Here is a 24676-nt window from a genome sequence, read left to right on the forward strand (position 1 = left end):
AAAGAAGATATTTTCATGTTAAAATTTTCCTTAGAAGTAGAGGAAAATTTTAATTTCTCAAATATTTTTCCTCCATTCAATTCAGTTCATATTTTTAAGTATCTATTATGCACAAGACATGTTGTTAGTAGTGGAGATCTAAAAACAAATTTATTGAAGACTGGACCTCATCAGGAGAAGAAAAACATGTACATGCTTAAGTAAATGAAAAGGGGTGTGTGTGTGTGCGTGTGTGTGTGAAGACATATCTAATAACTGGGATGATTATGAAAGGCAACTTAAAGGATATGTACCATCTAAATTAAATCTTGAAAGAAGATAAGGATTCTGAGAAATAGAGCTGAAAAAGGAGAATACTCCTGACATAAATAAGGGAAGGATAGGTTAGATGAATCAATCAATCAATCATGAAATCTTTATTAAGATACTACTAGATACGCGGCACTATGCTGGGCATTGTGGATACAAACAGAAAGAATGGAACTATCCAACTCTGGAGGAATTATCATTCTAGCAATGTACAGAAACTGAAGATGCTGAGGCTGAAGATGCTAATTAATCCATTTTGACTAGAATATAGAATGCAAAGGTTAACAATGTGAAATAAGAACAAAAAGATAGTTTGGAACCAGACTGTGGAAGATCTTAAATGTCAAACTGAATCTCCTTCTTTCCAATGGCAAGATGGGAAACAATGTACAGAATGTTGTATAAACTGTCAGATGAGGTTTCAACTGTCAGATGAGTTTGCTGCATACATTAATTTTTATTTATCTACTTTTCTTTATTAAAAGGGCAGGCTCATTGGCAAAGTAGATGGCAGTAGTGGTAATGTAGCCTGAAATGACTGAGATGTCCAAAAAAAAAGAAAGAAAGAAAAATCAGACTAAGCTTTGTATTTTACCCTAGAGGAAGTAGGGAGCTACTGAATATTTTTGAGTAGTCAAGTGGAATGGTCAAGCCTGTCTGAACTATATTTGTTTTGGTAGCTGTAATCGTACAGTGCTCAAGTTTCTATTAAAAAAAAAAAAAGCAATTCAAAACAAATGCTGTATTCTGCCCTTCACAGGAATTATTATCTGATCTGAGAGGGTTTGCCTAGCTGAAGAGATGAGGATGGCATGATGACATAGCTCATAAAGTTTATTATTTATTAAAAATCATCTGGTCAGAAAAAGCAGCATTCTATGGACTTATTTATTTTCAACTTTAGCTGTTTTAACTCCCTTGCCAAAACCACAAAAGACTTTAGCTAAGGGGGGAAAAAGTGAGGAAACCAAAAAACCACAGATTACTCAACCCCAAAAAATCATTCCATGAATCAAGACTGGCACAAGTCCCCAAAAGGATAGGGAGGGGAAAATGTAACAGTCTGCTAAATTAACATCTGCAAATGCAGAAAGGCTGGATGAACGCCTCTATTAACTCTCCAACTACCAGAAATTTTTAGACTTTGAATTTCAATGTCAATGTTAACTCAGGAGGAAAAAGTTTTTAAAAGAAGGTGAAGAGTGCCTGGTTAACATTTCTGAAGGGAAAAAAGACTGGATTTGGACTCAAAAGCCCTCAGGCTCAAATCCTCACAACTCCAGCCTATTCACTTAAAAGATCAAATCACTTAACTTTGGTGATCCAAGGTTTTCTCGCATTTGAAACAAATGGGCTAGACTAAATGGCTTTTAAAATTCTTTTCACCTCCAAATCCCATGAGCTCAAGCAATTAAGAAAAAGAATAACTAAAATATCCCATTGCAAACGAATTAAGTTGCTCAATGAAACTTTATATAAAGCTTCGATTTTTTTCTGTCCCTACTAAAAATTAGCCCACCACCACAAGTATCTGGAAAAGTAAAATAAATAAAAAAAAATTAAAAATAAAAAAGAACATTTCCCACTGTCAAGCTCCTTTAAAAGTAACAACTCTAGAAAATCATAAGCCAGTGTTCCAGTATTACAACCCGAATTTCATAGTAATAAAACAGCTGTACCAGCAAGCTTTTCTCTCTCTCTTTTTTTTAACCATTTGGAGATAAGGTAAGGATAAGACTCTTAAATATGCAGATGAGAGAAAGGAATAGAGTTTATTCAGTTCAGCTTAGTGTGATAGCAATCCTCAAACCTGACTATGGAACTCCTAAGCAAACATCTTTTCTTAGTCAAGGATTTGGCAGTCATGCGTTTAGGATTTGGGATTTTCATTAAAAAAAAAAAAAAAAAACTTACTCGGTTCAGCGTGTTTCTGTACCTAATACAAGATGGAAATAACTTGCTAGTTCTAATTTGTTTTCCATTTGCATTTAATCTGATATTACTGCAGCTCTTTGAAATAAGGCAAGCTTTACTCCTCCCTTTAAGAAACAGAACTTGCTTTTTTACCATCAGGTACCAACATCTGTCTAGCCCATATCTCAGCCGCTCCCGAAACGTTTTTAAGTTCCTTACCAACTTTCCCATCTCCACCCTTCCACCCCCCCTTATCTTACTTGCAAGATCTCACGGGGACACCTGATGCTTCCATCTATTCAGAGACAATCTTCCTCATCCACCCTTAGCATTGATCCAAGCAAGCGCTCTTATCCGTGGCTAAAAATGACCCGTAAGAAGTTTCTATTCCCCTGGGAGGGACGCCGCTGGCTGCTAGGGTCCTACTTTCCTGCAGTGGCAGGATCTTCTTCGTGGTACACGGAGAACATGAAGGCACCAGTGAGAGGGGGAGAAACAGAGTCACAGTCTATGTAAACAACAGACAGCATCAGAGAGCTTCCCTCGAGGGCTCACTTCTGATTGGCAGATGGGCTATGACCAAGCCGAACAACTGGAATGCTGTCATTCGGGAAGTTAATGTAATGGAGTTCACTTTTCCTTTTCATTCTCTCTGGCAAAACAGGATCTCTGACTCTCTGTATCTTTCCACTCAAAACACAGGGGGGCTTTTATTCTTGTGTGGAGCTAGTTTGGTGGTGGTTTTTTTTTTTTTAACCAGGAAGTTGATTTTGTAACCTATAAATGTCACATTTTCTCTAAAGTCCATTCATATATACTCACATTCTTACATATATAAACACATTCATGTGCACAAACTCTGTATACATAATACTCAGATTCCATGGAAGTTTTATTAATTTGGGTCTAATGGCTCGGTAATTCAATACAGTGGAGAATCCGCCCCAGCCCTGACCACTGAAAACAAACGCATGTTTTGGCTTCATTTTCCTGAATGTCCATAGCCCTTCCTTTTCTCCCTTGTATTAAGCGGTTATACAAAGTCCTGTTTGGGAACAATTTCCTTTTCTTTTTATTTTATTTTTCCCTTTGCCCACTGCAAAACGCAAAGATGGAACTGGGTGCCAAGACAGCTGGGTGCCGTATGAAGACTCTGTAGTTCTGATAAAACATGGAGTCGCCATGATTAATTCCAGAAGCCCAAAGAGAACAAAACCAAGCATGGAAGGCAGATTTCACTGATTTCTTGCCAATATGGATAGGAAAAAAAAATCTGGACATAAACACACAAAAACAGCATAAGAAATGGTTATGAGAAAATGCAGTGATTTTAGTTTGCCTCTAATATTCCAATCCTACAGAGAGATGCAATGAGGTATAGTGGATAGAGTCCATAAGACTTTAGTTCAAACTTTGCACTTGACATTTAATAACTGTATAACCATATTTAGGTTACAATCTCTCTAAGCCTCAAGTGTCTCATCTGTAAATGGGGATGATATTAATCTGTGTTACCTACTTCTCAGGGTTGTTGGAAAGTTTGGATGACAATGAATGAAAGGCACTTTGTAAATTTTAAGTTTCTCCCTACTTTAGTCCACCATCCACTCAGCAGCTTTCAGACTGATCTTAAAACACAAATCACATCATGTCTCCCCACTGTTCAACAGACTCTAATGACTGACTCCCCATCATCTCCAGGATCAGAAATCCTTCATAACCTGTCCCATTCCCATCTTCTTAGTCTTCTTATACTTTATTTCTCTCCATATTCTGTGGTCCAGCAACACTAGCCTCCGTACTCTTCATGGTACAAGATACTTCATCTCTTGATTTCATGTTCACTGGCTGTCCCACACCTGAAATCCTTCACCACATCTCCTCTCTGACTTGGCTTCCCTGGATTCCTTCAAGTCTCACCTTCTGTAGGCTTGTTTTGCTATCTCTGAATGTTAATTCCTTCTCTTAATCATTTCCAATTTTTTTTTCCTCTGTATATATCCTATTTGTACATAGTTGCTTACATGGTATCTCTCCCATTAGACTATCAGGATCTTAACAGCAAGGGTTGTCTTTTGCACTTCTTTGTATACCCAAAGCCAAACACAGGGTGACACGGAATTAGGTGCTTAATAAATATTTGTTATTACATAAATTTCATGTACTATTATTGATATTGCACCTTCAATCTCTTCTCTCATTGGCTCCTTCCCCTTAGTCTCTAAACACGCTCATACTCTTCAGTATTCTAAAACACGAAAACACTCTTTCCCTTGGTCTCAGGATACCTTAGTCTCTTTTTGCCTTTACTGCCAAACTCCTGGAAAGAATCAATTTCACAGACTGTCTGAGCTTCCTACCACAACTTCCCTAAAAGCAAATCTTGCATCAACTGCCTTATGCACCCTTGAAATTACTGTCTTAAAGGACAATATTAACTTCTTTTTTATTTTTTGCACTTAATAGTATTTACTTTTTTTTCCAATTACATGTAAAGATATTTTCAACACTTATTTTTATAAGATTTTGAGTTCCAAATTTTTCTCCTCTCCTTTCTCTTCCCCCTCCCTAAGAGAGCAAGCAAGGCGATACAGGGTTTACATGTGTAATCACGGTAAACATGTTTCCATATAGTCTTGTTGTGAAAGTAGAGTCAGAACAAAGGGAAAAACCACAATAAAGACAAAACAAAACTCCTCTGAAAAGGTGAAAATAATATGCTTCGATTTGCATTTAGACTTTGAATGTGGTCAGCATTTTCCATCATGGATCTTTTGGAATTGTTTTGGATCATCATATGGCTGAGAAAAGCTGTCCATCATAGTTGATCACTGCACAATGCTGCTAGTAGACAGTAAGAACTTCTTAGTCAATTCCAGTGGTTTTGCTCAGTCCTCATCCTTCTTCATATTTCAAAGCACTTGACACTCCTGATCACTTTTTTTCTTCTGAATCTGATTCCTTTCCTTCGCTTTGAAACTCTTGTCTCTCCTTCATACCCTAAGTGGAGGTATTCCCCATAGTTATGTTTATGTCTCTCTTCTCTACTTTAATAATCTCACATTTTCATATATTCAGTGGTAATAAAAGTCTCCATGATAGAACTGTGAAGATTGAATATAATTAAAAGCATAATATTTTTTAATCTTATTTTGTTGTTCTTTGTTTGCATTTTTTCTCATGTTTTTTTTCTTTCTTTCACCTTTTTGTATAATTTTTCTTTCACAGCATGATGAATATGGAAATACATTTAGAAAAACTGCACATTTAAACTATATTGGATTACTTGCTGTCTATGGGTGGGAGTAGGGGAAAGAAAGGAGAAAAAGGTGGAATAAGATTTTGCAAAGGTGAATGCTGAAAACAATCTTTTGCATATGTTTGGCAAAATAAAAAGCTTAAAAAAAAGTCTCCGTGAATATGGCTCTCCAATCTATATTTCCAATCCCAATCCATCCCTACATATCTAGTATAGAACTTCTAAATATCTATGGGATGACTCCACTTTGATGTTCCACCACAGTCTCAAACTCAGTATAAGTATTTTAATTTGGAAAATAGCAGGGAGCTGGCTTGAGTATCTTCTTCTCCCTCTCTTCTTCAGTTTTCTTTTTGTGTGTTGACTCCTCTCATTGAATTATAAGCTCCCTGAGAACAGGGGATTTCTTTTTTCCTATTTGTAGCTCTAGAACTTAGCACAGTTCCTTCTGGGCAAGAAAACCTCAAATAGGGTCATAAAGAGTAGAACACGACTGAAATAACTGACCAACAACAAAAATTAAAAGGAGTAAAAATCTTTCTCCCTGTAACTCTAGCTCATCTGCTCTGTCTCTCTTCAGGGTCAAGCAAAATAAGTTTAACACAGCTTTTACGTGACACTTTCCCATTCTATTGATAGCTCATTAAGTGATATACTAAGAGATCTTGGCTACAAATCTCTAAGGTCACTTATCTTGAAAAATTACATGCATTTGTGTCAGAAAGTAAACTATAGCATCTAAACAAATGGTAAACATTACTAGAGTTCTCAAAGCCAAGGCTGAATGAGTACTGGTTGGTAGTCCAAATTCTTGAGGAAGTGTGGGTTGGATCCCACACCTCCTCTAAGGTACCTTCTAAAATTCTGTGATTTTTATGGATGGTGAGAGGACTCAATATTGGACCTGAGGAGGCTCATCAACTGAAGGAAGTGGGATGTTTATTTAGCCTGTTAACTGACAACTCTATGATAATTATTCATGATGATTATCTAAGTATCTGAATAATAAGACCAGTTCTTCTTTGTCCCAGAGAATAGAAGTAGAAGCAAGAGAGAAATAGCAGAGAGGCTGACTTCAATTGAATACAAGGAGAAAATTCTTAATTGAGGAATACAAAAATAGGATGAGTTGACAAGGAAGTTAATAGGTTCTTTCACTGGAGTCAGGGTGAGCATTTGGGGAAATGTTGTATAGGGAATTCCTGTTCAGATACAGATTGGATTATGTGACCTCTACAGTCTCTTCCAGTCCTCTGGTTCTGTGAATCATTAAATATTTTAAGATTACTATCACGCCCTATTTCATTTCACTCCACCCTTGAAGTTCATATAGTTCAATCCCTTTATTATACACTTGAGGAAGTAGGCTCAGAAAATTTGACTAGTTCATAGTCACGCAACTAGTAAGTGTCCAAATCAGCAATTAAACTCTAGTCTTCCAACTCCACATCCAATGATCAATCTACTACTCCATATCATCCTATGGTTCTGCTGCAATTTTTCAATGTACATATATGTAGCTAGAAGCACTATTGGGATTGGCCAGAGGGCTGCTCTCACACTGAAGAAGTCTGAAGCATCATGGCCAGCTTTGATATATATTGGCTATTCTATCTTGGGCAAAGTTTATTGTCCTAAGGTCCAAGGAAATGTTCTAAGACTATAAATTGTAGAGCAGTTGCCCATCTCTATTGGTAAAAAGAATTGCATATATAACTTTTTATTGACAAAACCCATGCCAAGGTAGTTTTTTACAGCATTATCTCTTGTACTCACTTCTGTTCTGATTTTTCCCCTCCCTCCCTCCACCCCGTCCCCCAGATGGCAAGCAGTCCTTTACATGTTAAATAGGTTACAGTATATCCTAGATACAATATATGTGTGCAGAACCGAACAGTTTTCAAAAGAATTCCTTATGAAGAACTCTCTACTTCAATGAAATCTCAACAATAACCACAAAAGGATAAGTTAATAATTATAGTAATCTTATAGTGTTAGTACATTGTATAATATTAATATAATTAATATTATTTATTAACATTAACATAGTATGTTGGTATTTTTTTTAATTGTTTTATTGATACCTTGCAATCTAGGCAATTTTATTAACATACATTATTATCATATTATTATTATTAATATAAGCTTGATTTATCTCTTTTGGCTATTATACTTTACATGGTTGATTTATACTCAATTCTTAAATTTCCAGGTTTTTAAAATAAATGCAAATTCCTAGCTTCATCTTCCTCATCATGTACTTTCAGAGCTATTTCTAAAAAATCTAAATGTAGGAATTTTTGCTTACCCCAGACCATAATTCCAGGCTGCCAAGTATCAATTCCCACAATATCAATGATGTCAGAGGACAAAGAGCAATATATGATATGGAATTATGGATCTGTTAATCAGCATAATGAATGAGGAGGATATCCAACTTCCAGAAGCCAGACTGTTAACAGATAGTCATTTCTGCCAAACTTGTAGCTTCCATCCTGATACCCAGCAGATATCTCTGGTTGGAAATCACTGCTCTGGTCCCCAGCTTCTACCTCAGACCCCTTGAATCTTGGCCATTCTTCAATTCTGGGCTCTCACCCAGCCCAGCGTTCTGGTTTATACTCTCATTTGGAAACTATCAATTTTTCCCTAGTGTATAACATTCCCTAAGGCCTAATAATTCCACTAAGAGCTTTCTGGATCTTGACTGTATTAAACAACATTAAATTATTGATAAATTTGATTAGTAAGCCATCTAATACCACCATCCAAGTCACTGATAAAAATGTCCACACAGAACAGGGCTCTACACCAGGGCATATTGGCGTAGATCTCCTTCCAGATGGGTAGTGATCAACACTCTTTGGGTTCAGTGACTCAACATATTCTAAATTTACCCAGTTGTACCTACATCACTCTCCATCCTGTTTATGGAGATTTTATGAAACATTTTGCTAAAATCCAAATTTGCAAGAGAGACAATGTGGAGAAGCTGTGGACCACAATGCAGTCAGCAAGTCCTATGCTTGAATCTGACTTAAGACACATAAAATAGGAATACATAGACAAGGCATTTAACTTCCCTGAAACAAGATTTCCCTACCTGTGAAATGAGGATAATAATAGCACTTACCTCATATATGAAGATCCAATGAGATCTACTTAAAGTGCTTTTAAAAAAGTTAAAGTGCTATATAAAGACAGACTATTATTATTATTATTATTTATTATAATTGTTATGAATTATAACAAGGTGACCCCCCCCCCCAAAAAAAAAAAAGAGATGAGATTAATCTGGCATTCTTAATGAAACCATGCTGGTTAGTAATAATTACCTGTGTCCTCTCTATTTATCTGTAAGTTTCTTGTTTAATATCTGTTCCAGAATTTCCCCAGAACCATAGGGAAGCTCACCAACCTATAGTTTGCTCAATAATTACATGTACAATTTTTTTTTAGAACTCTGAAATCTAATTTATCTGGCCTAGGATTGTCTCATGGCATGGACGCCAAGCCTTTCATAGAAGTTCAGTTCCCGTGTCTGGATCACATAACAGAAAACTGTCTCAGATCCTGGCCTGACAAATCAGGTTGTGGAAGCAAATAGAAGAGATTTCCTTGTATAAACACGAAGCAGATAAAAGAGATTTTCCTGTATAAACACTATCCATCTTGCTCAACATCAAGGGCTGGACAAATTGGTTTTAACATCTTTTTAAGAGGCCTCTGGGTCTGGTGTGGCGGCTCAGGCCCCTAATCCTGGCTAGTAAGGGATGCCAAGGCTTGCAATCAGGAGCTCAGAGCTCCAGTCCGGCTAAAGCTGATCAGATGCCTACACCAAATTCTGTAGCAATATGGTAAGTTCCCAGGGGCCCGGAGCTGCCGGGCTGCCAAGAGAGATGAGAATCCTCCCAAGTTAGAAACATGGAACAGACTAAAGCTTCTGGGCCAATTAGAACAGAACAAGCCAAGAGTCATTACTGACTGTCCAGTTTGGGAGAGAGAAGAAATCAAAAACTAAACAAACAGATAAATAGATATTTAGAGAGATAAATATATAACTGAATAAATGAATGAATGAACAAACAGACATTGTTAATATCAAAGGTAAATAAGCTTTTTTTCTGACCTGAGAAGCAGAATAAACAGAAAAATTGGAATGGAAAGGAAATGAGTTCAAATTCTGACTTTGTCACTTACTCTGGACAAGTCACCTTACAATTCACTCTTTGTAAAAAAAAAAAAGGGGGGTGGGGTGGGGAAGTTAAAATAATTATGATACTCGTGTTTTAAAAGCCTATGTTGGAGACTTAGAACGTGAAAGAAATGAAACAGGACTCAGCTCTTTTAAATTAGAATTTTTTGACCAAACTTAGAAAAGCAACTAGCAGTCAGGAAAACTCATCTTCATGAGTAGAAATCTGACCTCAGATACTTATTAAAGTGTGACCCTTGGCAAGTCCCTTACCTCATGTTTGCCTAGGAGGCAGCTGTGCTGGGATTGGAGTCAGGAAGACCTGAGTTCAAAATTCATTCTCAGATAGTGCTGTATGAGTCTGGGCAAACCACTTTACCCTATTTGCCTTAATACGCTGGAGAAGGAAATGATAAACCATTCCAGTATCTTTGCTAAGAAGGTCTGTGGGGTTGCACAGAGTTGGATATGAATGAATGAATGAACGATAACAGCTACAAACTGACATGTGGATTTTCATAAGTCACAAGATGCTGATAACCACTAATACTCCTGCCTGTCTTTGTGAAGTTGTTTGCTTGAGAAGCCTAGAAACTGAATGATTAGCACCTTTATAACGAGTCACACCAGGTGAAGCACATTATAGGAAAGTTTTTCAGCTCTGCTGTTCAGACTTCGCTAAGTGTAAAAACTTTCGGCCCTATCAAAAATCATTCCTTTCACTAGCTCCAAATATATAACTAGTTATTTAAACTAAAATTTTAATACAGGATCCTACAGTTCCCCTCTCCACATTACTTTATTTTATTTTATTTATTTTTATTATAGCCTTTTATTTAAAAGATATATGCATGGGTAATTTTTCAGCATTGATAATTGCAAAACCTTTTTTTCTAACTTTTCCCCTCCTTCCCCTCTCCTCCTCCCCCAGATAGCAGATTGACTAATACATGTTAAATATATTAAAATATAAGTTAAATACAATATATGTATTCATGTCCATACAGTTATTTTGCTGTACAAAAAGAATTGGGACTTTGAAATAGTGTACAGTTAGCCTGTGAAAAAAATCACAAATGCAGGCGGACAAAAATAGATTGGGAATTCTATGAATCCCCACATTACTTTAAATTTATTATGTTCTTTTGTATTCTTTATTTAATTTTCATTTATTTTAATTCAATTAATATATTTATTTTCTTTGATATTTATTATATTTATCTATTAACGTTTATTTAATTTTGATATTAATTTATTTTATTTACTTACATTCTTTTAAAGGATACAATACCTTGAGGTATGGGGAGCAGTATTATTTTTTTTTTTCATCCCCAGTACCTATCTCAGTGCTTTTCACATAGTAGAGTTCAAGGTTTCACACTTCATTAGGTCACAGGTTTGGAATTGAAAGGAATCTTAGCAGTTCTCTATTTCAAAACCTTCATTTTATAACAGAGGATAAAGAAGAGGTAAAGAAGGAAACTGATGAAGATAACATGACATAAGTTTTATCTGTCACCAGTATAGAGGGAACTTTCTCCTACTTATTAGCTTTGGGAGGGAGGAAGAGGATAAATCTTTTAAATCCCTTTTAAGTAAAGATTTTGCTCTCACTATGCAGGCAGCAGGGAATATTGGGGAAAGCCCTGATCTTAGAGATGGAAGAACAATATATTTGTCTTTGTCACTTACTAACTAGCTGGGTAGATTTAGTCAAGTCACTTAATCTCTCATGGTCTCAGTTTCTTCATCTGTAAAATGAGAGTATTTGATGACATTTGATAGCTCTGTAATTTCTATGTCCTTCACATTAACTTTCCTGATTCTCTCCAGAATTACATAAAAGAACTAGAATGGGGCAATGCTGAAATACTAGATCCGTAAGTGGTACTGTCAGTCATCCTGCCCCTGGCTGGGTTTTTCTTTTCTTTAAGGAGAAAGCTTAGTCATTCTCCATTTTTCTATGTTGTCTGGTTCCTCCCATGTGGCTTTCATTGATCAAAATCAGGTCTGACAAACACAATGATGACAAAGCTGTGAGAAGTCATTAAAAAGGAGTTTGTTGGTCAGGCTGAATGAACCATGTACTTTTCCCGTCAGGCCTTGCTATAAATTAAAGAAGTATAAAGTAGTTTGTTCATGGGACTAGTTTGTTCATGGGAATTTAGAACTGAAATCAACAGAGAAGACATTTACGTATGAAGAAACAAGAATCCAGAGAAGTTAAGTGAATTCAACACGACTAATATGAAAATATGTTTTAAATGACTGCACATATATAATTTACATCTAATTGCTTATCATCTTAGGGAGGGGCAGAAGGGAGGAAGGGAAGGAGAAAATTTAGAATTCAGTTTATTTTAAAACTGAATGTTATGAAATGTAAAATTATGTTTAATGTGATTGTATATGTATAACTTGTATCAAATTGATAGCCATCTTGGAGAAATGGGAGAGAAGGGAAAGGAGAAAGAAAATTAATGGAAATCAAAAAGTTATAAAATTAAATGTTGAAATTTACTACAGTTTTAAAAAATGAATGTTAAAATAGTTTTTATATGTAATTGGAAAAATAAAATACTATTAAAATAAGTATTTACTAAAAATAAATAAAATTGCTTAAGATCATATGGCCAATTAGGAGCAAGGATAGGAATAGAATCCAGGTCTTAGAGCTCTACTTCTCTCTATTAGAATATACCCCTTCTAAGTGAGATGAGATTTAGTCTGCCCAACCCCTAAGGAGACAATGAAAAATTGTTGGGGGGAAGATTTCATTCAAAGTAAAACTGAAAATTGGAGCTATTCAAATATAGAAAGAGCTGCCTTGGAAGGTGCAACCAAAAATGTTCAAGAAGTTAAATGAGTGATGTTATTAAGGGATTCCTTCATATAGCAGAGATTAGACTAGCTGATCTCTGAGATATCTTCTCAATTCTAGAATTCCATAGAATTGATTTGCTCATAGATTTGCTCAACAGGACTTCAGATACCATCTCGTCCAAAACTCTCATTCTACAGATAAGTAAACTGTATTAAATGATTTGGCTAAAGTCAACCAGGTAGCAAGTGTTAACAGCTGGAATTTTAATTCAGGTTTTCTAACTCTAATTCCTACATACTATACTCAAAACTCCAGATCAATTGGGCTACAAATGCTTATTGAGCTAGAGCAAGAAGATTTCAGAGACCAGCTAGTCCAATTTTCTCACTTTATCAAAGAGAAAACAGAAAACTAGGGTAGCTTGAGTGATTGTGTATGTGTGTGTGTGTGTGTGTGTGTATATAACATATATATATAAATATATAATCCACATGTATATGATCTGCCCAAAAGTCAAAGGTGTTAAGAGGCAGAATCTGAAGCCAGATCCTCTGACTTGAAAACCAATGCTTTTTTGACTCGTGTTAATAACATCAGGAGATATACCTTCAAATAGTGAGTTTGGAATTATCTGAGTGCACTTTTTTGTTGGTAAAAATATCCAACTGGTAGTGGGACAACAGGGGAAGTGAGACTGAACCTTCAAGGTTTAATTCAAATCCTCCCAAATTCATGGAATCCCACAGAACCTTTGTTAGCTGTCCCAGTTCTTGCCTATCACTTCCTTCTCCCATTTTTCACCAACTCCACCATTTATGTGTCCCTTAGCATCTGATGCTTTGTCTTGTAAATTCTTTTCTCTCCAACTGGATTGTTATCACTTTTAGTGAAAAGACATTTCCCAGAATTCTTTGTTTCCCCATTTTAAAGCTATTTCAAGTTCTTCCCTACTAACAAAGGCCCATAATTTTTGCTCTACTTTTTTCAGTAGTGCTTTATGAGTAATAAAATGTCACAATTTTTGAAGAGTATGTCAATCAAAAAGCAATAAAGAAGTATATGATGGCCACTCATTGCCAACCAAGAATTGCAAAGGAAAAGCATTATCAAGGGTATGATCAGAAAGTCAAATGCCTGGAAAAGAACAGTGGCTGGCCTTGTAGCAAGAGGGAGCAATCCACACACTTCACTTTTATTTGACCCAAAGATTCAACCTCACCAATCTATACCTGTGACACCCCAAATCCCCATATTCACATGATAGATACCTTCATAAGGGAATTATGAATTTCAGCTGAGTTAAAGCATGATGATTCCTAAGAAGAGATACAAGTTAGCTAGCTAACATGTGGCAAGGAATTAAGTTATTTGATTAACCTATTGCCACTAAGGACTTGATATGCTATGATCTTTGGGGTCATGAAGATTTGGACAAGACTGAGTGACTGAATAACAACAAAATTTTAGGTGGATCCAAATGCTGGAGGTTAAAACAAACTTCTTTAGAATTAAAAATGGTAAACCATGACAGGCAAACATTACATAAACTGTTAATAAAAGTGCTTTATTAGGTGGTTTTTTTTAATGGGAACATCTCATGGTTGGTGGTAGGATAGGAGGAGGATTTATTGGGAAATTTACAGATGTATTGAAACACAATAAATTTTTCAAAAAAGAAAAAAAGGACTTAAAATAGCTTTTACACACACATACACACACACACACACACACACACACACACACACACAAACCTACACCAGAAAACAGAACTAAACAATAAGAAAAACAAGCAGTAATGACTAAGAAAGCAGATCATAGAACAAATAGCCCACTATCTCAAAGTTGATTTGGCATCCAGGGTTGTTCTTTAAGGACTCTAAAAGGAATATATTTTTATTTGAGTTAAAGAGGGACTCCTCAAAGACAAAAAGTACAAATTGTTAATAATCACTCAGAGAAATAAGTACTCATGATCAGAGGAATGCAAATTAAAATTGCTCTCAGAGAAGACTTAGGGGGACAAGATAGTTGTCTTCAAGCTTTTGAAGGGTTCTATGTGGAAGAGGAATTTTATTTGTAATGGTTCCAAGGAAAAGATAGTGAAAGAAATCCCCTTCCTTTTAACAGAGTAATATGGGACAACTGCAAAAGAATATTGCCTGTATTGTCAGGTTAATTTATCAATGGCTTTTGTTGAATTATTTTTTGTTACAATGGAGGAGATAATATATTCAGAATAAGCAATATTTTAAAAAAGAAATCAATAAGACAATTTAAAACACTTTCAAATTGTTTAAAAAATTTTAAATAAATCATCAATTAAAAATAAAATCATTCAGCCTCAAGATGCAGAACAACTTTCTAGTGATCAAAGCTATACAAAAACAGAACGGGTAGCCTCAGGAGATAGTGGGTTTCTGCCACCCCTCCTGGAAGTCTTCAGGCAAAAGTGGTTTGATCACCCATAGAAGAAATTCTTTTTTAGATGTGGGTTGGATTAGATGCCCATCCAAGTCTTCAAATTCCTTTTTATAATTCAGTAAGGTTACTTCATGCAATACTTTAAAGTTTTATGATTTCAACTGGGTCTCCAACTTGATTCTCCAATGCTGATCAATGTCCTTTAATTCCTCGATAATTTTCAAGAGTTACAATATCTGGGACTAAATCAACAATAATCTTCTCTAATTCTAGCTAAATGAGTCTATGATGCTTTATTTTTTTATCTGTATCCCAAAGCCTAATGGGACTTACTACTGTTGTACTCCACTGGCATAGTCTTTGAGAACCCAGAGTACCCACCATATATACACTTTTGTGAAATTGGTATTTCTTTATAATGATTAAATGACAAAGACAATTAAAAATAATAATATAGAGACAGGTGCTTGCTATTACTTTGTTAATGGAAAGAATAACTGCTACAATTTTTATATGACTTTAAGGTTGCTACATTGTCTCATTTAATCCTCATAACCACTTTGGAGGATAGGCACTATTATCTTCCCTATTTTAGAGATGAGAAGACTGAGGCTATGAAGGGTTAAATGATATTCTCAGAGTTACGCTAGCTACCAGTTAAGTGTATGAGGCAGGATTTTAACAGATGATCTCCTAATTCAAAGTCCAGCACTCTACCACTATGATACTTAGCTGTCTAAATGTAATCTTTTTGGAAAACAATGAAATTATGATCCCTTATGTTCTCAAAATGCAATGACTTCTGAAGGGAAGATAAGATTTATAAGAGATTTTATTAGAATCAGGGTAGTATTGTGGAAAGTTATACTGGAAGTAGATATGCTATGAGAAATGATTCATTTGGATCCCTACTTTTATCCTAATCATTTTGCATGTTTGCAGTTTGATTTTTTGCATGAATATCACAAGGATTAGATAGGATAGGTTCTTATAATGGACCTCAAACTTTAATGTAATGTTCACTACTTGTTTACCAGTTATGAAGCTCCCTGGTACAACCACAAGAATGCTAACAAAGATATCTCCATCCGTTTTGCTCAAATATCCATGACATGTCCAAACCCAGCAAGAGGAGGATGCCTTGATTCTTTGGGAAATCTTCCAACTTATTTTTGTATCCCTCGACCATTCTCTCCTGTCCAACATGAGCAAGTAACCATCTTATGACCACTTAATTAATTTTAATTAATTTAGTTATTATATATTATATATTATGTTACATAATACATGTTATATATTATATAATTATGTTTTATATTAGTTATATGTTCATTTAATTTGGTTAAATCTAGCTAATTTACATAGTACAGCTATTTAAATTCTTCTCGGTTGTAGGATAAAGGTGTTGAACTATATGATTTTTAAGTTGGCAGTAAATCCTATGGCAAAATATAACGAGGTTTGAAAGTGACCATATCCTGTAACCCAATGGGCCACTAAAAGGCTTACACCCTAAGAATATTAAGAAAAGGGGGAAGGAGGGAAAAGAGTACCAGCTACACAATAGTATTCATAGTCACTATATTCATAATAGCAAAAACTGACAACAACCCAGATGTCCAATAACTAAGACAGTGGCTGAATAGACTGATATGACAACATAATGGAATACTCTTGCACCACGGGAAATAATAACTATGAAAACTACAAAGAAATATGCAAAGACATGTGAAATGATGCAGAAAGAAAGCAAAGTCAGAAAAATTATATGTCCATTGACAACTATGTTAAAATAATTATAATAATATCAGCAACAAAACAAAAGCAAATACACAGAAGGAAAAAGAACCCAGAGGCAACAGAGAGACAAACAGATCCTTGTTGTTGCTACTTTGTTCAACTTACTTTTCAATTGTAATATGAAGTTTGTGGTTTTCTGTAGGATCTGATTGAACACTTTATCTGAATATAAGAATAAGAACTGACACTTGTAGGAGGCTTTAAAGCTTGCAAAGTGCTTTATACAACTATCCCAACTTATTCTTATGTTGATATAAGTTCTGAGGGTATCATTAATCTCATGTGACAATAAGGAGACTGAGATACAATGAGATGAAAGTGTCTATCATAGAATTTTAGCCCAGGGTCACTCTATTCTCTTTGCCACACTACCTCTAGAACTAAAAAGGTTTTGATTGCACATTTAAGAAAAACAACCCCCACACACCTCAATTCACTTGTACTATTTACATATAAAACAAAACAAAATTTTTTTTCCCCAGCAACTAACTATAAAGTGAATTATTGGAGCAAATAATTGAGTTTCTAAGTGTTTACGTATTTCTGGTGACTGGGACATACACATACACACATATGTTTGTGTCACTTACTTCAGAGTTATCAGATTATCAACCAAGTCTAATGATTTGACCTGTAAGTCATGGTAAAAATGTAGTTAAGTATTAGAGCTTAAAAGACTGGATTTCAAAACAAAGAAGAGAATAATTCTATTTGACAGAATCCTAAAACCAACCACAAGGAAAATTCTGACTTTGGCTGGTTTTATGTCAAGCATGACCACTAACCCTTTATTTTGTCAAAAGCAGAAAATCCACTTTGAAAGGAAATTTTAAAATATAACACAAATTACTGTGATTCAGAAAAATCTACAATTTTCATGACCTAGCATTTATTCAACAGGCTATATTACCTAGTGATCACCTCTTCTACCTGATGCCTCTTATTTGCAGCTCTGCCCCTACTCTGGGATTTTGCTCACTCTCTTCCCCCCATTTCCCAAATAGTTATGTATTTCAACTTAAAATCTTCTAATTCTCTAGCTAATTTACCCTAGCTATGATTTCAGGGGCAGGAAAACAATAAACTCCACTTGGGTAGGATCCTCCCCCTTTCAATAAAACATTTGAACATGTGACCTTCTAGGTGAGCAATTGTTTATGATCCTCAAGCTGAGTAAACTGTCTAAGCTTCCCTTAAACATAGACCCAGAAGTCCCATTAAGACCTTGATGTAAAGGCAACAACAAGACTACACAATGATCAATTCTGATGGACGTGGCTCTCTTCAACAATTAGATGATTCAAACCAGTTCCACTTGCTCAGTGATGAAGAGAGCCATCTACACCCAGAGAGAGACCATGGGAACTGAGTGTGGAACACAACATAGCATTCTCTCTCTCTCTGTTGTTGTTTGCATGCATTTTATTTCTTTTTTCTCAGTTTTTTCTTTTTCTTCTTTCTTTATCTGATTTTTGTTGTACAGCAAGATAACTGTATAAATATGTATACATATATTGGATTTAACATATATTTTTACATATTTAATGTATTGCCTGCCAATACATCAATACCTGCCAACTAGGGGAGGAGATGGGGGAAAAGAGGGGAAAATTTGGAATAGAAGGTTTTGCAAGAGTCAATGTCGAAAAATATGCATATGTTTTGTAAATAAATATTCTGATCTTTCCTTACTCTTTCCCAGTTTCAGGTAGAATGTGTTAATCTCAGATCTAGTGTAAGGATTGATGAGGTACCTTAATTGAAAAAGTATCATTCTTGGTACCAATGGAAAGAAGGAATCAGGAGATTATTTCTGGTCAACATGTTTCCTGAAGACAGAGACAGGTTACCCAAATCCCAAATCCCTGCACTCCAAGAAAAACTTGAGATTTGCATAAGATAAATAATGATAAAGAAATCCTATGAGAAACTACAGTAAATGCTTTCTTCCACTCTAGAACCACACACAAAATCAGGCAGAAGCTCACAAGCATTAGGAAAGAAAGGTGCTAGCAAAGCAAAGCCCAAGAGACAAATATAGATAACAAGCAAGAGACAAATACTGTCTAGAACCACAAAAAGCAGGAGAGATCAAAGAGCCCTAGGATGGGAACCTGAGAATGGCTTTCATTGAAGCCCCAGGATGGAGGCCCCTGAGGGAGGTTTCCTCAGATTGAGGTAGCCAAGGTACCCAGCCACCCTGAAGTACCTAATAGTACTCCACTGTAGTAGTAGTCCATTGTAGTCCAGTATAGATCCAGCGTGGTAAATGTCAAAGATCCCAGGGTGAGGTGATAATCCTAACTCTGGGAGGAAGAGGTTAGCATAGGAACTCAGAGAAACAAGTAGGACTTATCATCTCATCAAAAGCACAACAGTGGAGAAAAGTATGATTCTAGAACCAAGCCCCAGTTTAAAAACTAGAGATAAAGTGATAAGTAAACCAAAAGATAATGATGATTTTTAAAAATTATTGTAGATTTAGAAATTCCAAGGAGGCGAGAATAATTCAATAATGACATTAAGTAAGTCTCTGATGAGACAAGAAGGGAAAAAAGAATTTTCCACAAATAAGAAGTAAAACAAGAAACTAAAAAATGAAACAAAGGGGCAGTTGGATGGCACAGTGGATAAAGCACTAGCTCAGAAGTCAGGAGGACCTGAGTTCAAATGTGATCTCATACACTTAACACTTCCTAGCTGTATGGCCCTGGGAAGGTCACTTGACCCCAATTGCCTAAAAAAAAAAAAATGAAACAAAGGCTCTGGAAGAAAAAATTGGGAAGAAAATAAGTAGCTTAGAAGAAAAAGTACTAAACTCTACTTAAGTATTGGATTCCCTGAAACTATAATATGTCTAATAGAAATTAATGACAATTCTCATGTAGTTAAGAAAGTTTATAATAGCAGCATGATTTTCTCCAAATAAATGCATTTCAACTACAAGGAAATAGCATAATCTGAATTAAGGTATAAATGAAGGGTTCCTGTAAAGTTTTTAAAAGGTGAAAAGAAACATGGGGCAAAAAAAGAAAAAAAGTTTAAATTTCACATTGGCCTTAAATCACTGAAGATGAGAAAATTAGATATTATCATCTCCATGTTCTGAAATTATAAATTCTTAGAAGCATATATGTATTATGTATAAGTATATATACTATATATAACATATATAAATATAATCTGTATTATAGTTATATATATTTGTGTATTTCAAATAGGTTAGTGTCAGAATTCATAAAAGTTCTATAATCATCATTAGAACAATAAATCTTAACATTCAAGGGATGATGAAAAATTAAGTGAGCTGAACCAGGAGGACAATTTACACAGTAACAGAATTATTATAAAGATAATTAACCCTGAAAGGCTTATGAAACCTGATCAACACGTTGACCAGTTGTAATTTCAAAGGACTCAAGATGAAACATACTATCTACCTACAGAAGGAACTGATGGATTTGGAGCACAGATTGAAGCCTATTTCTTTTCTTTCTTTTTTTTGCAACACAGCTTATATAGAATTTGGTTTTGGATAAAATTTATACATAATTTTTATACATGAAATTTGTAATGGGTTTTATGATTCTTACCTTCTTAATGAAGAGGAAATTGGGGAAGGGCTAGTGTTTCTGAAATCCTCACATCAAGAAACAACACACACACACACACACACACACACACACACACACACTCTTTTTCTCCTAGAAGGCCAAAATCTACAAAGAAATGAGCAGAGAGGTATAGGATAAGGCCGGGTATGGAAGGGTATGTAAATTAAAGAGAGTGGGATGAGTAAATTAATGAGTAGGTAAAGGGATAAAGATGAAAGGAAAGGGGTGGACGAGAGGATACAGGAAGGGCTCCTTGGGGTGAGGGAGTGATTAACTAATAGCAAGGGACATTAAAGGGTCAAAGTATGGTAAAAGAGGATAGGAAAACAAGAGATAATGTGTGTGTATGTATATGTGTATATATACACACATATATATACACTTTGTGTGTGTGTGTGTGTGTGTGTGTGTGTGTGTGTGTGTATGAGTTAACTGAAATCTCCTTGAGGGAAGTGGGAGGAAGCAAGAAAGGGGGGAAGAATAAAGTAAAAAGTACATAGCAGAGAACAAAAGAAAATCTACAAGGAAACAAAGAAAAGATGGATAAAAATGAATACGATGTGTTCTATTATTATATAAGCTTTCCTGAAATGGAAATTTATTGTTATATATTTTGAATCCTCTATTAGTTCTGTTTCTATCCCCCCCCCATTTTTATTTAAATTTTAAACTTAAAAATATTTTTAAATGAATGGGGAGAAGGTTAAAGAAAGAGAACATGAAGGTGAAAATAAAATAAACTTTAAGTATCCAGGATCTAATAGAGCTGCTACTAACAAAGAAATGTCTTGGAATACAATATTCCAGAAGGCAAAAGACATGAGCCTATAACCAAGAATAACCTATCTTACAAACTTAATTATAATTCAATAGGGAAATGGAACTTTAATGGAAGAGAAGACTTTCAACTGCATCTGATGAAAAGGTCACAACTAAGAAAGAACTTTGAATTACACACAAGTCAAGAGAAACCTAGAAAAGTAAATGAGCAATTGGAAATGGCCATATGATGATATAATGTTAACATTTTAACAGGGAGAAAAAAAAACCAAGGGTCTCTTTAAAAGCTAAATGTTTTATAGAGTATTAAGGAAGTTAAATAAGAAAAAACAGAGGAACTGGGAATACATTGCTTTTAAGAATAAAAAGAGAAAAGAGGACAAAAGAAATAACAAGAGGCTAGAAAGAAGGAAGCAGAACTAGCTGGAAGTGTGTTTGATGAGTAGACAAAAATAGAAGAAGGGATAAGGAAAACAAGAATGAGATGTTCCTCACTAATATGCAATGAATGATACAGTTGGACAATACATATACACTTGAACAATTTGGTGCAGAATTACATCTAACTTAATAGTAAAACAAGCAGAGACTGGGGAGAGAGGGGGAGTTAAGAGGGAAGCTAATATCAGAGAGGGATTACTTCTAAGTAAAACAAATGTTCTGATTCTGACTGGAAAGATTCCTATTACAAGGGAGCAAAAAATGCAAAGAATTATAGTCAAAGAGGATGTCCATTAATTGAAGAATGGATTAAAAAAGATATAGAAATATGAAATTATATATATATGTGTATATGTGTGTGTGTGTGTGTGTGTGTGTGTGTGCACTATAGCATAGAAACAAAAAAAGACATGATTTTCTGAGAATTCTAAGAAGGATGATATGATACACAATGAATCAACCATAGAATCATTTATATAAGGATCTAAGCAAAAATCAACTAAATATCCGGAAGATTAGGTATTTATGTACCTCCTGACAGATAAATGATAGGGGTGTGTGTGTGTGTGTGTGTGTGTGTGTGTTGGATGGTGACTCAATTTTATTTTCTTTCACTATGCTTATTAATAAAAAAAGACTACCCCTCCCTCCCCCCTCCTTCTTCTCTGATTTTTACTTGAGGAAAGTGATCAGTGTGGGGGCAAAACAGTAGAATAAAAAAAAAAGTCACTGAAAAAATTTTTTTAAATGCAAAGGGGTGAGGGCAGTGGAAAGAGCCCTGGCCTTTGAATCTGGAAGCCTGAGCTCAAATCCAGCTAGTCATTTAACTCAGTGCCTCTAAGAAAGGAAGAAAGGAAGGAAAGGAAGGAGGGAAGGAGGAAAGGAGGGAGTGAAGGAGGAAAGGAGGGAAGAAAATACAAAGAAGGAAATTCAGAAGGAAGCACAAAAAAGCAATTTTAAAAATTATTTTATTTTTTCTCAATTATAAAAACATTTTAAAACATTCATTTTAAAATTCATTTTAACATTTATTTTAAAATTTGTATTCCAAATTTCTCCCTCTCCTCTCCTCAACTTGAGAAGGCAAGCAATTTGGTACAGATTATTTGTTCTTTCTCTGGATATAGGTATAATGCCAGAGAAACTGAGGCAAGATAGAGATTGGAGAGTATTAAATATTTTAATTGAAAGGGAGAGATTTACTGGGATCAAATGGATCCATGGTTTGGTCCCAGGGAATGAAACTATGGTCTCCAAGAATCCAGCAAACAATGTGAGTTCTCAATGACATATACTCATGGCTCAGACTCAGGGGGTAGAGCGAGGCAGGGGCAGAGTCAGGGTGCTGAGAGTAGAACGGGACTCTGACAGGGTGGGGGCGAGCCATCAGAGATGAGATAACATAATGGGGAGAGGCACCCAGGAGATGGGGAGAGGCATCTTGATAAGACAGTATCTGATAGCTTGGGATGGGGAGAGGAATTCTGATATTCTAAAATATAAAATCTTTTATCCTTATCAAATATTCTGATTAAGGGTGGTTTTGCAGGATTGAGAAGAACAATTATAAACTGAGGCAAAACAATTAGGGAAACTGAGGCAAGAGTGAGCATAATTAGGAAAATTGAGTCAGGACAATAAAAGAGAACTGTGTCATAACATAGGTAGCATTTTTCATTATAAGTCCTTCAGAATTGTCTTGGTTCTTAGTATTGCTCATAGAATATTAAACAATAATAGAATGACTAAATCATTCACACTTGATCATTGTCCAATGTAAATGGGGTAAGTTTTGAAAGTAATATGTGGATAAGGTGATTCAGGCCAATTCAAATTCCAATATATATTTATTAAAAACAAGTGGCATAAAAGAGTTTCACAGTTTTATATGAAATCATCTTTCTATTACTTCTATTTCTATTATGCTGTATATATTGAAATGATCTCTCTCTCTCTCTGTCTCTCTCTCTCTCTCTCTTTTTTGGTGTTAAAGTTCAGAACAAAAAATAATAAATTTTAGAAAAAGGGATTAAAAAAGAGAATTAGTTCAGTTTCAGTTGATCAAGGATGGACAGAAGCAGCTACACCCAAAGAAAGAACACTGGGAAATGAATGTGAACTATTTGCATTTTTGTTTTTCTTCCCGGGTTATTTATACCTTCTGAATCCAATTCTCCGTGTGCAACAAGAGAACTACTTGGTTCTGCACACATATATTGTATCTAGGATATACTGTAACCTATTTAACATGTAAAGGACTGCTTGCCATCTGGGGGAGGCGGTGGAGGGAGGGAGGGAAAAATCGGAACAGAAGTGAGTGCAAGGGATAATGCTGTAAAAAATTACCCTGGCATGGGTTCTGTCAATAAAAAGTTATTTAAAAAAAGAGAGAGAGAATTAGTTGACCCCCCCACTCCAGAACTTTTAGAAAAATATAAAGCTTTATAAATATTGTCTCATTTTCCCCTTTATAATAACCCTATAAAATAGATGTTATTATTACCCACATTTTATAGATGAGGAAACTAAGGCAGACAGAGATTAAGTGACTTTCTTAGGATTATACAGCTTCTAAGAGTCTGAGACTGGATCTGAATTCAGGTCCTGCTGATTTAAGGTCCAACACTATTCACTGTGCTTCTTAGCTGTCTTGTCCCCTCTCCCCCTCACTTAGTTGTTTCTAATTAGACCAAGTAGTCTTTTATACAGCACCCTTTAAAAACACAAAATAAAAGGCTCTATTCCTTCCAGCACTGACTTGTCTAGTTCTTCTGTTGAAATCCCTTTCAGTAAGAACAGCCATTCTATTTAGCTGCTCCTCCTAAAAGCAATTCCTGGATGATCATACAATAGCACTGAAGTCTACAAAGTATTTAGGGTGAGGAGGTGAAAGGGTTGGGGGCCAGGAGGCAGGGTGGGAAGAGAAAGCCTTGCCAGTGGTATATGAAGACAGATTGCATTAGATGATAACCAGCTGCTAGAAAGTGATTCTTAGACCATCTGTACGTCATTTCGGTTCAGTATCCTTTCATATGTCAAAAGATCCAACTGTCATCAACATCTATGAAGATTTCCATGAGCCATCCACACTCAACGTGGCTTACATATGTTCTAAACTC

General features: G+C 35.4%; 1 protein-coding gene across 3 annotated transcripts in view; it reads right to left on the bottom strand.

Annotated features, from left to right (window-relative positions):
• SH3D19 (SH3 domain containing 19) overlaps window positions 1-24676 on the bottom strand; it is a 207934-nt gene that overhangs the window by 126507 nt on the left and 56751 nt on the right. The gene's annotated exons all lie outside the window — the stretch shown is intronic.

This window comes from Antechinus flavipes, chromosome 6 (genome assembly GCF_016432865.1).
Source record: "Antechinus flavipes isolate AdamAnt ecotype Samford, QLD, Australia chromosome 6, AdamAnt_v2, whole genome shotgun sequence".
Lineage (NCBI taxonomy): Eukaryota > Metazoa > Chordata > Mammalia > Dasyuromorphia > Dasyuridae > Antechinus > Antechinus flavipes.